We start from the raw sequence: 13846 nt of genomic DNA, 5'->3' as shown, positions 1-13846 counted from the left end.
GCATGTCTAGAGTACCGGCGGGAAGCACTTCATGGAAGGATCCATATAGTCTGTGAATATGTCGTATACTTGAACCTCTAACACAACCTCACCTTTACCCGACATTGTCGTATTCCTTTCCTCACGACAGCTCAACTGCATTCGACACGCGACGTTAAACAATTTATCAACGTCGTGATGTTGTTAATACATACTACTGCCTAATGTAATATCTTTGTAATATACAGTAATACACTGTAGTACTTAGTAATATGCCGTATTGTATACTGTAGTACTTAGTAATATGCCGTATTACTTTGTAGTATCCAGTAATACACTGTAAAACCTTGTAGTATTCAGTAATACCCTGTAATACCTTGTAGTATTCAGTAATATACTGTAATGCCTTGTAGTATTCGGTAATACACTGTAATACCTAGTAGTATTCAGTAATATACTGTAATGCCTTGTAGTATTCGGTAATACACTGTAATACCTAGTAGTATTCAGTAATATACTGTAATGCCTTGTAGTATTCGGTAATACACTGTAATACCTAGTAGTATTCAGTAATATACTGTAATACCTTGTAGTATTCGGTAATACACTGTAATACTTTGTAGTATTCAGTAATACACTGTAATACCTTGTAGTATTCGGTAATACACTGTAATACTTTGTAGTATTCAGTAGTACACTGTAATACCTTGTAGTATTCAGTAATATACTGTAATGCCTTGTAGTATTCGGTAATACACTGTAATACCTTGTAGTATTCGGTAATACACTGTAATACCTTGTAGTATTCAGTAATATACTGTAATACCTTGTAGTATTCGGTAATACACTGTAATACCTTGTAGTATTCAGTAATACACTGTAATACTTTGTAGTATTCAGTAATACTTTGTAGTATTTAGTAATACACTGTAATACCTTGTAGTATTCGGTAATACTCTGTAGTATTTAGTAATACACTGTAATACCTTGTAGTATTCAGTAATATACTGTAATACCTTGTAGTATTCGGTAATACACTGTAATACTTTGTAGTATTCAGTAGTACACTGTAATACCTTGTAGTATTCAGTAATATACTGTAATGCCTTGTAGTATTCGGTAATACACTGTAATACCTTGTAGTATTCAGTAATATACTGTAATACCTTGTAGTATTCGGTAATACACTGTAATACTTTGTAGTATTCAGTAATACACTGTAATACCTTGTAGTATTCAGTAATATACTGTAATACCTTGTAGTATTCAGTAATACACTGTAATACTTTGTAGTATTCAGTAATACTATGTAGTATTTAGTAATACACTGTAATACCTTGTAGTATTCGGTAATATACTGTAATACCTTGTAGTATTCGGTAATACACTGTAATACCTTGTAGTATTCAGTAATACACTGTAATACCTTGTAGTATTCAGTAATATACTGTAATGCCTTGTAGTATTCGGTAATACACTGTAATACCTTGTAGTATTCAGTAATATACTGTAATACCTTGTAGTATTCGGTAATACACTGTAATACCTTGTAGTATTCAGTAATACACTGTAATATTTTGTAGTATTCAGTAATACTTTGTAGTATTTAGTAATACACTGTAATACCTTGTAGTATTCGGTAATATACTGTAATGCCTTGTAGTATTCGGTAATACACTGTAATACCTTGTAGTATTCAGTAATACACTGTAATGCCTTGTAGTATTCGGTAATACACTGTAATACCTTGTAGTATTCAGTAATATACCGTAATACCTTGTAGTATTCGGTAATACACTGTAATACTTTGTAGTATTTAGTAATACACTGTAATACCTTGTAGTATTCGGTAATATACTGTAATGCCTTGTAGTATTCGGTAATACACTGTAATACCTTGTAGTATTTAGTAATACACTGTAATATTTTGTAGTATTCAGTAATATACTGTAATGCCTTGTAGTATTCAGTAATATACTGTAATGCCTTGTAGTATTCGGTAATATACTGTAATACCTTGTAGTATTCGGTAATACACTGTAATACCTTGTAGTATTCAGTAATACACTGTAATACCTTGTAGTATTCAGTAATATACTGTAATGCCTTGTAGTATTCGGTAATACACTGTAATACCTTGTAGTATTCAGTAATATACTGTAATACCTTGTAGTATTCAGTAATATACTGTAATGCCTTGTTGTATTCAGTAATATACTGTAATGCCTTGTAGTATTCGGTAATATACTGTAATACCTTGTAGTATTCGGTAATACACTGTAATACCTTGTAGTATTCAGCAATACACTGTAATACCTTGTAGTATTCAGTAATACACTGTAATACCTTGTAGTATTCGGTAATACACTGTAATACCTTGTAGTATTCAGTAATATACTGTAATACCTTGTAGTATTCAGTAATATACTGTAATGCCTTGTAGTATTCGGTAATACACTGTAATACCTTGTAGTATTCAGTAATACACTGTAATACCTTGTAGTATTCGGTAATACACTGTAATACCTTGTAGTATTCAGTAATATACTGTAATACCTTGTAGTATTCGGTAATACACTGTAATACCTTGTAGTATTCAGTAATACACTGTAATACTTTGTAGTATTCAGTAATACTTTGTAGTATTTAGTAATACACTGTAATACCTTGTAGTATTCGGTAATACTCTGTAGTATTTAGTAATACACTGTAATACCTTGTAGTATTCAGTAATATACTGTAATACCTTGTAGTATTCGGTAATACACTGTAATACTTTGTAGTATTCAGTAGTACACTGTAATACCTTGTAGTATTCAGTAATATACTGTAATGCCTTGTAGTATTCGGTAATACACTGTAATACCTTGTAGTATTCAGTAATACACTGTAATACTTTGTAGTATTCAGTAATACTTTGTAGTATTTAGTAATACACTGTAATACTTTGTAGTATTTAGTAATACACTGTAATACCTTGTAGTATTCGGTAATATACTGTAATGCCTTGTAGTATTCGGTAATACACTGTAATACCTTGTAGTATTCAGTAATACACTGTAATACTTTGTAGTATTCAGTAATACTATGTAGTATTTAGTAATACACTGTAATACCTTGTAGTATTCGGTAATATACTGTAATACCTTGTAGTATTCGGTAATACACTGTAATACCTTGTAGTATTCAGTAATGCACTGTAATACCTTGTAGTATTCAGTAATATACTGTAATGCCTTGTAGTATTCGGTAATACACTGTAATACCTTGTAGTATTCAGTAATATACTGTAATACCTTGTAGTATTCAGTAATACACTGTAATACTTTGTAGTATTCAGTAATACTTTGTAGTATTTAGTAATACACTGTAATACCTTGTAGTATTCGGTAATACACTGTAATACTTTGTAGTATTCAGTAATACACTGTAATACCTTGTAGTATTCGGTAATACACTGTAATACTTTGTAGTATTCAGTAGTACACTGTAATACCTTGTAGTATTCAGTAATATACTGTAATGCCTTGTAGTATTCGGTAATACACTGTAATACCTTGTAGTATTCAGTAATATACTGTAATACCTTGTAGTATTCGGTAATACTTTGTAGTATTTAGTAATACACTGTAATACCTTGTAGTATTCGGTAATATACTGTAATGCCTTGTAGTATTCGGTAATACACTGTAATACCTTGTAGTATTCAGTAATACACTGTAATACATTGTAGTATTCAGTAATATACTGTAATGTCTTGTAGTATTCGGTAATACACTGTAATACCTTGTAGTATTCAGTAATATACTGTAATACCTTGTAGTATTCGGTAATATACTGTAATGCCTTGTAGTATTCGGTAATACACTGTAATACCTTGTAGTATTCAGTAATACACTGTAATACCTTGTAGTATTCAGTAATATACTGTAATGCCTTGTAGTATTCGGTAATACACTGTAATACCTTGTAGTATTCGGTAATACACTGTAATACCTTGTAGTATTCAGTAATATACTGTAATACCTTGTAGTATTCGGTAATATACTGTAATGCCTTGTAGTATTCGGTAATACACTGTAATACCTTGTAGTATTCAGTAATACACTGTAATACCTTGTAGTATTCAGTAATATACTGTAATGCCTTGTAGTATTCGGTAATACACTGTAATACCTTGTAGTATTCAGTAATATACTGTAATACCTTGTAGTATTCGGTAATACACTGTAATACTTTGTAGTATTCAGTAATACACTGTAATACCTTGTAGTATTCGGTAATACACTGTAATACTTTGTAGTATTCAGTAGTACACTGTAATACCTTGTAGTATTCAGTAATATACTGTAATGCCTTGTAGTATTCGGTAATACACTGTAATACCTTGTAGTATTCAGTAATGTACTGTAATACCTTGTAGTATTCGGTAATACTTTGTAGTATTTAGTAATACACTGTAATACCTTGTAGTATTCGGTAATGCACTGTAATGCCTTGTAGTATTCGGTGATACACTGTAATACCTTGTAGTATTCAGTAATATACTGTAATACCTTGTAGTATTCGGTAATACACTGTAATACCTTGTAGTATTCAGTAATACACTGTAATACTTTGTAGTATTCAGTAATACTTTGTAGTATTTAGTAATACACTGTAATACCTTGTAGTATTCAGTAATATACTGTAATGCCTTGTAGTATTCGGTAATACACTGTAATACCTTGTAGTATTCAGTAATACACTGTAATGCCTTGTAGTATTCGGTAATACACTGTAATACCTTGTAGTATTCAGTAATATACTGTAATACCTTGTAGTATTTGGTAATACACTGTAATACTTTGTAGTATTCAGTATTACACTGTAATACCTTGTAGTATTCAGTAATACACTGTAATACTTTGTAGTATTCAGTAATACTTTGTAGTATTTAGTAATACACTGTAATACTTTGTAGTATTTAGTAATACACTGTAATACCTTGTAGTATTCGGTAATATACTGTAATGCCTTGTAGTATTCGGTAATACACTGTAATACCTTGTAGTATTCAGTAATACACTGTAATACATTGTAGTATTCAGTAATATACTGTAATGTCTTGTAGTATTCGGTAATACACTGTAATACCTTGTAGTATTCAGTAATATACTGTAATACCTTGTAGTATTCGGTAATATACTGTAATGCCTTGTAGTATTCGGTAATACACTGTAATACCTTGTAGTATTCAGTAATACACTGTAATACCTTGTAGTATTCAGTAATATACTGTAATGCCTTGTAGTATTCGGTAATACACTGTAATACCTTGTAGTATTCAGTAATATACTGTAATACCTTGTAGTATTCGGTAATACACTGTAATACTTTGTAGTATTCAGTAATACACTGTAATACCTTGTAGTATTCGGTAATACACTGTAATACTTTGTAGTATTCAGTAGTACACTGTAATACCTTGTAGTATTCAGTAATATACTGTAATGCCTTGTAGTATTCGGTAATACACTGTAATACCTTGTAGTATTCAGTAATATACTGTAATACCTTGTAGTATTCGGTAATACTTTGTAGTATTTAGTAATACACTGTAATACCTTGTAGTATTCGGTAATATACTGTAATGCCTTGTAGTATTCGGTGATACACTGTAATACCTTGTAGTATTCAGTAATACACTGTAATACCTTGTAGTATTCAGTAATATACTGCAATGCCTTGTAGTATTCGGTAATACACTGTAATACCTTGTAGTATTTAGTAATATACTGTAATACCTTGTAGTATTCGGTAATACAATAATAGTAATACGTTGTTATATGGATTATTAAAACTTTAAACACGGTTGCTATTGCCCGCTATGACGTAAGTTGTAACCAATGACATGCCGCCCTTTACCTGGGTAATAAAGCTATATATGGGACTTTTCTGTCATTTGTATTTGGATGTCCAGTGTGATATTTAAGATGATTTAAGTTTGTTGTTTTTGTCCTCAGTGATCATACATTTTCCCCCGCCATTAGCTTGACTTTCGTGTAAGTCACTAGTCGAAAACCAACAACCGTTGCAAAGAGGCTACAATAAACACTCGACGACAGCATGTTGAATAAACAGTGGTACTCTGTAGTTTGACAAATCATTAGTATTATCCCTATTGTTTTTGTTTGATTTTCAAATATCTATACGCCAATAAGATGAACACTACTGCGTTACCTAAATTAGACCAAAGCTAAGTTGTTTATTTTTGAGCTTCAAAGATTATCTTTAATTTTGTAAACTTTGGGACGACAATATTTCTAATTGGGAATTTTTAACATCGATATGCGTGTGGCGTGGTGGAATGCAAAGGCAAGGGGGGGTTGCGGGATTCCTACAATTTCGTATCCTGATACTATAATATGCACTAATCATTGCTCCCCATGTTAGGATATATATAACTTGCTTCAGAGGTCCTGCAGTGTTTAATACTGGCTCTAATATTCCTTGACGGTGTTCTTGTAAGTCGAAATATCGAAGTTTTTTTCGTGCATTCTTATCACCCTAATTTTTTAAAAAATGTTGCAGATTAAAACAAAATAATACCAATACACCAATTCATAACAAAACAATTACATTTCCCGTTGTAAAAACCGGCGTATAAAAAAAAATTCCGACGAAATAGAATCTCTTTAGAAAATTTTTAGGCGATGTTTTATAGAACTGGAGTGTTGCACTAACTAATCGTTCATAATCTACACTTTGTGCTAAAAATGCATGAAGTATAAACTAGTATATAAATAACTAGCTGTATTACACTTACGTTTAGAAAGCGTTATACTATTTGACAGCCTGAGCGCTAATGAAAGGGTGGAAGGGAAGCGGAAAAGAAAATGAGATAAAAGACGTGCTGAATTACCTCCTTTTTTTTACTGCGTTATATTAAAATAGCAAGTGGTAACAAACTATAAAATGTCGTGCTTCTTTGTTTTGTTTAATAACTTTTTGTGTCTAGTAGCATGATTCGGACAAATACGTTAAGCGTTTTAATAAATGTAGTTTACATCTTATGTAATTTTGGAGATATCGTAGATATATATTACGTTAATTATGCTGAACCTTATTAAGTGCACAATTTGTTATTGGTCGAAAAACAAAAAGGACATATATAAAATCACTGTTTTGTCTAGAAAGTGTTTAAAATTTAGAACGATATCTTTTTTATTTGAACTTACTTTTGTTTTGTAGTGTTGAAGTGTTTTATTTTCTTTCTATTTTGCTTATTTACAAAGGTTTATTATTTTTTTTATTTTACTAAATATTTTTTACAATTACTTGGCAGAAATATTTCACAGTCCTAAAGGTTCTGGACTGATATGTAGCTCTGCCAAAATTGTTTAAAAGCACAATGTATATATGTTAGAAATCAGATTATATTTGTATCAGTTATTTTTCTGTTTATGTCTTTCTCCATGAAGTATTAACGAAAGTTCAAGAGACTCGAGAAAGTGATTTGATAAAATGAATGCTGGAGTTATCAACTGTATTGTTAACAGGCCCCAGAATAATCTGAGGCGTTTTGTACGTTAAATGACTTGGGACTGGGTCAATTTTAGCAAAAAATGGGAAAATAAAAATATCTTTTTCTCTCAGTACTTTCAGAAATGTTAACAACGTGTATGAGCTGGTCCTACCTACACCATATTTTATAACCAAAAACGTCGCCCAAGATTGTAGGTTTGGCATTATCATGACTATTGATTGAGCGTTGTTCAAGTCAGTTCAGCCAGTTTTAATATCAATTCTCTAGTTAACTGACGTCAAAGATTAAATCTTTTTAAAACAAAATTAAGCCTGCAAAGGAATAGCGGCGGAGTGGATTATTTCAATGCTAAGAAAGCAGAAAGTTTTAAAGCCAGTCAACTTTCAGGAACAAAAAATTTTAAAAACAAAATAATTAGCAGATATTTAATCAAATTTCAGTATTTTTATTGCTTTTTTCCGATTTGTTTGATTTTAAGTGGAAATCCACCTTAACGGAAATGGTTTTTATATTCTTATGTGGTTAAGTTTTTCTGTGATTGGTTAATGTGCACGAAATATACTACGGAAAAACGAGTGTAAGTTGCACCTATTTTTCAATGCCATACTCCAGAAAGGTTACACTTTATAATTTGCTGAATATCGAGCAAAATGACAATTTGTAGAGAAATTCATTCCAAAATTTTTTACTCAAAACATTATTATATAAAACAGACAAACGTTCGCGGTAATGGGAAACAAAGGTCAAACTTTTTTTTTTATTTTCTTCACTTAAAATGAAGTATGATGTGACATGACAGACATGTTTTTATTATTTATTTTTACTCTAATGTTGACTAGAAGCAATTTAAAGTTTCAATGGTTATGATGTCATAGTTGCGTTAGGCTATACTCATAGTTAGTATGTAGGTCAGATCAAACAAAATTCAGTAAACCTAACAGATTATTGGAAACTTTGATATCTTACCCTGAGGCATATTTATACATAATAAATTGCTAACATACATGTAACAGTAGAAACCTCTGTTCTCCTATAAAGAGCCTTTGAGACTCCTATAGTGAGATTTTTTAGTTCACAAAGAAACACATTAAAAGAGACCTACGTTTATCAAGATCTATGTTTAGATTCAGGATCTTTTTCAGACCATTCGCGTTTTTCTTCTCCCTTTTTATTAACTTATTTTTAGGGGATTACCGTAACATAGCCCATCATCAACCCCGCGCACACGATCCCCGAAATGTAAAGGAATGTCAAGAACCGTAATAATTTAATATTTGGATTGAAACATTTAATAACTTATGAAATATTTATAGCCATTTTTTGCTAAGGGCTGGCTTTCTTTTAGGGCTCATTTTGAGAGCGCGCTACAATGAAATTGATTACCCTTAGTAAATAATTAACGTATAGCGTCAGAAAGATTTTACACAAACAGAAAAACCTCTTCAAAATTTGTTATTGTTAACCTGACATATCCAACTTCAAGAAATAACCAGGAAGGAGATCTGGAAATAAAAAAGAAAAGTTGTTTTTTCTAAAAATACTAAATTAGAGTTTTTAACTCTAAATTTAAGTTTTTAATTTTAATACCTTTTTTAATTGCGATAGCGCGATGGTTTGGTTTCGGCTCAGCCCTACGGCATTCAAAAGTCACATTAATAAAGTTATTTTAAGATAACAAGTGCTATCTTAAGATAACTCTATTAATGTGATTTCGGAATGCGTGTATATTCACATAAATGTCTTGATTGTAAGATAACTCGAGTTATTTTAAGATAACATAAATGTGATAATTCTATCTTTTCTAATGCGCATATGTGTAAATGAACGTTGCTTAGGGTGCGGATACGTAAAGTAGCTCACAAAACAACAGCCTACATGAATTTCCGGCCGTATTGACATTTATTTTGATACGTCATTTGTATTGTCCTTGTGGTGTCGCGTATGTGCTCTGCTGTAGAGTTCGCTCTGCGGTGGAGAACAAGATGCATTTTGTTAGTTTTGTGTTGTGATGTATTGTCCCGTGTTAATTATGTAAAGAGAATAATTGTAATTTTGGTACTATTTTTAGTTAAATTTTCTGCACGTCTTGCACATCTTTTTTCTGCGCATTCAGTCTTCAACATGTAATAACAGAGTCGAACATACATTTTTGTATAAAATTTGCTGTTGAGTGAAATTTTTCTTTCATACATCACAGGAGTTGTCCTGTATCTCAGGTTTTAGTTGTTTTCTCTTACATGTAGTTGGCTTGGCTTACGCCACTATATATCTAGTAAGTGTTTATTTCTTATTATATTTTATGTCATCTTACATGTGTAATTTGTTGCTTAAATTTCGTCTTGTAATTTTGTCGTTTAGCGAGTAAAAATAGTTAACTCAGTTGAAATCGTGTAAGCACCTACACTAGTCGATAAGGCCCGCAGAAAAATCTACTTAGTATATACACAAAAAAAAAATTTTCCCCATGTTTCCCCGTCGCCTTTATTGAGTAGAGCTTAAAACGCTGCTGAAAATAAATTTATACAGTATTCTCTTCAATTAGCGGACACTTAATTAACGGACACTCGAGCGGACAAATTTTTTTGCACGAAATGGCAACTATAGGCTTTTTTTCTCTCCAATTAGCGTACAATCCAAAAAATTAGAGATAAGCATTTAATTTTAAAATATCTATTTTAAACACTTTAAAACTTTACAGGAAATGTCTGCTTTTACAGTCTCAATCTTCTTCGCAAACCAGTCAATCAATTTTTCTTGTCCATAAAACTTATACACAACTGGTATTTCCAGACCATATCCACCTCCACGATTAACTCTCTTTCCACAAACCTAAGCTGTAATCGAAGTGTTCGAGACTTTCAAGAACATGAAAAATATTTTTGATATGTTTTGTGGCATGTGTACAACAATGCTTTCGTTTTGTAAAGAATCAGTTCTTTTTATTGCTATTGCATTTCCGTCCACTTCGTTAGATGGCTCATGCCTGAATTGTAACAGCTCCCTGTAATAGTACTCATTCCAATCCTTTTCGATGAGTATGGGTATGTTGACCTCAATATCTATGTTAAACGACAGTTTAAGCGTTAAATGCAGTTAAACCCTGCCATTCATCTAGTGATTAGTGCAGATATACGTTATACTAAAACTCTGTTGAGTTGTTATAGAAAGAAGTTTTCTGCAAGTGCAATTCAAATAAAATTGAGTTATTTATAAGACATTGAATGCCAGTTGGATCACTTAAACCGTCACACATCATGGCGGAGTGCTTTATTCAGATGTACTGTACCCCCTACCTGAACATATATTTTAAAATCTCACAAGTAGCGGTGAAAAAAGCACGAAATAACTACACCATATTAAAACCTTTTCCAGCAGGATTAGCCACCAAACATTTTCTATTTTGCAAAACGTTGTCACGATGGCTCAAGACACATAAAAACTAGTCCGTTAACTATAAACCCAACATACATTTTAAAAATCAGGGAACATTTTTTTGTTTTTTTTAAGAAAAAATACAGAATTTATGTCAATATTTCTTTGTGTATCAAAGCTACATTGGCCAAACATGCGTTTCCTACTGATCACAGTGTTTGTATTCCGTGAATTATGTTTAGCATGGGTAAAATTCATGGTATTGTTGTTTAAAAAAATTGTCAAATTAAGTCCACTTGAGATATTTGAACTAAGTCTGTCTACAAAAAACAGTTATTCACATTAATTAATCAGCTCAAAAAATATCTGCAAACTAATTACAGACGATGTGGCATCCACAAAAAAAAATAGTCCACATGGAATTTAATTCATGTGAAACATAATTCAGTGGTTCTATATTGTTATCCATTAACATCTTAGCTTTAACTGATTAACTGTACAGAGTCAAGCATGGTATTCCAATATTCCCGCATATACTTAATGAAAATCATACTATATATCACAAAACTTTGTTAAAATTTAATTGAAATAGAGTTCTCTAATAGTCTGGATGTAATACAATTTTCTCAATGAATGTGTAGTCTACGAAGTCTGTTATTTCTATTTGTCTTTTTGTGACCATGTCAACAGAATTGAAAACATTGTTTGGATTTTTATAAAGCAATAAGGAAAAAAGAATCAACAAGCATTGCAGTTAGTGACATACATCGCTACTTTTTGGCCACAATGGACCGGTGTCAGTGTTGCAAGTATTTGATTGTGCGTCAAAACCAATACATATGTGTTCAGGCTGAAAATATAATCAACAAGTCACCAAGCCCAAAAAATACCGTCAATGAAGAAACTTTATGAAATTCCTGAAACTTGTACTTGAAAAGAGCAATTGGCTTTTAAAAATTGATTCTGGACCTATTTGTATTCATGAAAACGGCACACAGTTATAACCTATGGTATAAAGCCAATAGCGCTAGTGGAACAAATACTCCACATAAATGTTTTTCTTTTTGATTCAGCCTGAAAAACAGCAAAAATGCAATGTGTACCAACTAGGATTTTTCTATATAAAAATTTTTTTTCAATTAAGACCAACGAGTTTCCATTCATTACTATCTGCATGCATGAATAGATGGGTTTTTTTATTTATATATTTCCAGCATTAAAAAATAATTATTTGAGGAAACTTCTTAAATGTTTGTTAAACTTTCACACAACTGTTTAAAAAGTTATGCAGACTTTTACTTTGGACTAAAACGTTCTTTTACTTTATATTTTTATTGTACATGAAGCAGAGACCAGTGTCCTTCTAGGGTTATTAAGAAATATTTACGTTATATTTAAGTTAAATCTTGGCATTCATTTTTTTGCTTTGCTAAATTGTATTTTTGGTAATATAGAACAGACAGCCAATTACTGATATGAAAAATCGTAAGAATAATATTAAACGAAGATCCATACAATGTAAATGTAAGTCCTTGCTTTTTTATTGCTTTAGACTCCTCAAATAGAAATATGTGAACACATCTTTTAGAGTACTATTAGACCTCTATGTATTGTCTGCAAATTCCGGAGAATTGCTTCAATATTTTATTGTTTTGTGTTTTGTTTTTTAGTGGAGAAACTGATTACATTACAACGAACGAGTGAATGATCAGTGAAATACAATCTAAGAAATGTATGGATGCTGAGTCGTTTACAACACATGTAAAAAAGTGCGCCGAATATAATTTTTTTAAAAAAATCTGCCGAATTTATGGATACTGTGTCGTTGATAGCAAGCACAAACTGTGTATTTGCTTTCCCCTCTTGAAAATTTTAGCGAATGTGTGCATAAGAGTTCTGTAACCATGGAACCAATATACGTCTTATGTGCCTTTAACAGAACACTGTGTGGTGAAAATCAATATAAGAATTGCGTCAATGCTGTGGCGGTTTCACGCGCTGTTAGTAAAAGTATGGATGCTGTTTCTAACAAAACATTATAATCAATGCAAAATGTTATTTTTACATTTGTTAATGCTCGGGAACTGCAATCTTTCTAAAAAGAGTATGAATGTCATGTCAAGCAAAAAAGGTGTACTAAGCTATGTTGTGGAAATCATTGCAGCAAATATAAGGTCGTGTTCCCATAAGTTCTTAAAAAGATGATGGATTTAGTGCAGCTCTGTCGGTAGAGCGTTTGAATCATCTCCTCTACTTGAGATTATAAGTTCAATGTCCCCCCATTGTCTAGTTAGTTTGTCATTTCATAAAGATTTTTGTAGCAATGGGAGCTAAACACTGGAAACCTGGTCCATCCTGAAATCCATTGAGCACAGACCACATTAAATATAAATCACCATCAGTGGTTTGAGGCAGAATTGTAAGAGAATTTACATACTGGATGGTTCTTTTGTTATGAAAGTTTTTTTGCAGTAACTTTAATGACTAAGGTGTCTTTTTATGCCACTACCTGTACACATGATAGAGCTTAAAAGTACTGCCAAACTCTTTTTCCATGTATTGGAATAAAATGTTAGTGTTGATCATGTTGTTGTTATTTGTTTCTTTACAATACATATTATGACTGCTAGGTGATATATTTTTCTGTTTGCTATTACTTTTCCTAAAATTCATAGTTTCCAAATTAATTGTATTCATTTCCAAAGTTTTTTCGTGTAACATTTCTGTGATCTAATAGCAAGATTCTTAAAGATTAATTGTTTTTTAGTGAAGAAACTGATTATTGAAATCCACTAGCTGTTACTGTTTTGCCAATTTATATAACCAAAAATTGCAGCAAGCTCAACTGACATCCAGTTATACAATGGCAAGTGCCTTAGCACAAGCAGATCGATATTAAAAAATATGTTCTTGCTTAATTAGTCTTATATATTAATTCGGTATATAACTTCACAATAAAAATAAATA

General features: G+C 31.4%; 1 long non-coding RNA gene across 1 annotated transcript; it reads left to right on the top strand.

Moving 5' to 3' along the window:
* The first annotated feature begins 12136 nt into the window (after positions 1–12136).
* LOC130655092 (uncharacterized) lies at positions 12137–13441 on the top strand. Its single transcript, XR_008984561.1, has 2 exons — positions 12137–12403; positions 12550–13441. It is a non-coding gene; the product is annotated as an uncharacterized LOC130655092 (long non-coding RNA).
* The last annotated feature ends 405 nt before the right edge of the window (positions 13442–13846 follow it).

The sequence above is a fragment of the Hydractinia symbiolongicarpus genome, chromosome 8 (assembly GCF_029227915.1).
Source record: "Hydractinia symbiolongicarpus strain clone_291-10 chromosome 8, HSymV2.1, whole genome shotgun sequence".
Lineage (NCBI taxonomy): Eukaryota > Metazoa > Cnidaria > Hydrozoa > Anthoathecata > Hydractiniidae > Hydractinia > Hydractinia symbiolongicarpus.
The sequence above is the reverse complement of the archived record's forward strand: the minus strand, read 5'-3'. Positions and strand labels throughout refer to the sequence as shown.